Raw genomic sequence first — 2,385 nt, 5'->3', positions numbered from 1 at the left:
GAATTAATTCCAGTATTCTAATTGTGGTGCCGGGTTCGGTGTGAGGGGGGTCATTCCAGTAACCACTGTGCAAGCTGTCCCCCACCTAGCTAGTAGAGCGGCTATATACGATGTAGTAATGTACCCGGCAGTCCGAGGCAGTATATTTTGACTGCCTTGGCTGGCGTTTTGCGCATGCGCCATTCACAATATTGTACGTGTTTACGTCGCACACCCGTATACCATCTCACATGCATTAACATAGGCAACACCCGCAACTGCCTCGTCGAGTGTCGATGTCGAACCTCTAGCGGTGGTCGCAGGATTAAACTCAAACAGCAAGGTTATTATAGCTTATAAACTAAAACGTTACAACGACGTGACTATGTGAGCCATTCTCCAGTTTCGTGCAAGTTGTATACGAAAAAAAATTAATATAAAATATAAATTTAGGTAAATAGAATTATTAAATTATGAAAAACTAAAAAGTAAAAATTAACTAAAAAATTGCGCCCCAAAAAATATTGCGTCCTAGGCCAGTGCCTTGGTAGGCCTATGGGTTGTTGATGTATAACGCGTTATAAGTACCGAATGGATATTGTTATATGATTAATTTCGAATTTGTTATAAGTACCTATTATAGGTCAATATTGTATCATCGTTATAATATGTCTTATACCTAGACTGAAATACCGTCTCCGCTCAGAATTGTTTTGCTTATACAGTATGATAATATATTATTGAATTCAAATTTAATACTATCCATTATACAGTGACCCACTTGTAACCTACTGTACAGCAGAGTGACATCTACTTACCCACCTTTTTTAATTAATACATTTAATTTATGAAACTAAATTGATTATTAAATAAATTACCTATTTCCCTAATAATAAATTGTGAATGAAATGATAAAATCAATACTCCCATGGCCTCCTCCACTCGGCTGTTCCAGAAGACAAAAAACAATTACAAACCGCCTAAGATTAGGTCATACTTCACTGAAAATAACCCAGATGATTGTTTCGCAAAAGAAAAAGATGACTGTTATAGACTTTACACTGTACTAAAATATTTATTTTAAAACTGTATACATGAATCATACATGCAATGCATAAAACCCCTTAATTAGATGTATCATTATAATAAATTCATTTTTTTTTTTTAGTTTGTTTTTGATTATAAAAATATGTGATTTGGTTATAAACCCATCCCGAAAATTTGAAACAGCTACATCATTGCTGTTTATGCCGTGATTTCACGCTTTTGATATGTTTATTTATTAAGGTAAAAAAAAAACTGTCAAGTATTTTATTAAGTAAGTTTTCGCTATCTAAAAAAAATAACATCTCGTTATCGTGATCACCAAAAGAAGAATTTAAATAAGATTTTAGAGCAGGTGTCGATAGTAACTCGTTTGTTTGTTTGGGAATCGGAAATCGAAATATATATTATGATATAAACGTCAAGCTTTCGCGTGGCGTATACAATACACAATGAAGTACCTAGTCAATTGATATAAATATTTAATTACAATGGTATTATTTAATGTAATTTGAATCGTAATCCAACTTTAGATAGGTAGGTAATATCGAAATGTAGGTACGTGGTTTTATTTTGATTTAAAAAGGTTTCATTTGATTTCATTCAAAGGTAGCTCCTTCCTAATGGCTAATAATGTAATCGGAAATATCTCGTGATATCTTGCAAAACTTTAATTTTATTTGGATTCTAATGAAAAGTAACGCTATATTATATCAACTTTATCAACTTTATATCAACTATCAATTTCCATAACCAAACCACGAGTAAAATCTAGAAAATTTACATAGTAGGTTGACGCGGCTACGGTGATGACGGCGTGGTTGCCCACGGTAAGCCGGTCGTTGAGGTGGTGAGGAGGTGTGGGTGACACTCGTGACGTAATTAATTCAACAAAAACACTGTATGATCGGAATGGCCCTGTGGCCTGTTTATTTCGCACAACAAATATCTCGAGATCAATGACAATAATATACTATAACGGCGTGTGCGGTCGTTGATGGTGGTTTTCTAACTGTATTTAATACATTAAAAACGGAAACAATGGTATTTATAGGGAACGTGCGTTGTGCACTACAGTTGTCACTTGCCGTACGACAATAATATTATGGTAACAATAAGCTAATAAATAACATTCACTGTTAATTAATATAGTAAGAACCGTAGCCCCTGAAGCTCAACAATCGTAATCGAAATAGGTCCATCAATATACAATATAATAATATAGGAATAGGTAATGAATAAAATGTATCTATTGGCTATTACACCTACCGCGGATGCACACAAACAATGATTGCAGTCTCTTCCGGCCAAAGCCTATAAAGACTGAATGAATAATACGCTAAAAATATAACACAAATACAT

General features: G+C 34.0%; 1 protein-coding gene across 1 annotated transcript in view; it reads left to right on the top strand.

Moving 5' to 3' along the window:
• Positions 1-2,385, top strand: part of LOC100569937 — a 10,919-nt gene that overhangs the window by 6,013 nt on the left and 2,521 nt on the right. The window lies entirely within an intron of this gene.

Source organism: Acyrthosiphon pisum, chromosome A2 (genome assembly GCF_005508785.2).
Source record: "Acyrthosiphon pisum isolate AL4f chromosome A2, pea_aphid_22Mar2018_4r6ur, whole genome shotgun sequence".
NCBI classification, from domain to species: Eukaryota; Metazoa; Arthropoda; class Insecta; order Hemiptera; family Aphididae; genus Acyrthosiphon; species Acyrthosiphon pisum.
This window is presented reverse-complemented; position numbering and strand designations above follow the sequence as displayed.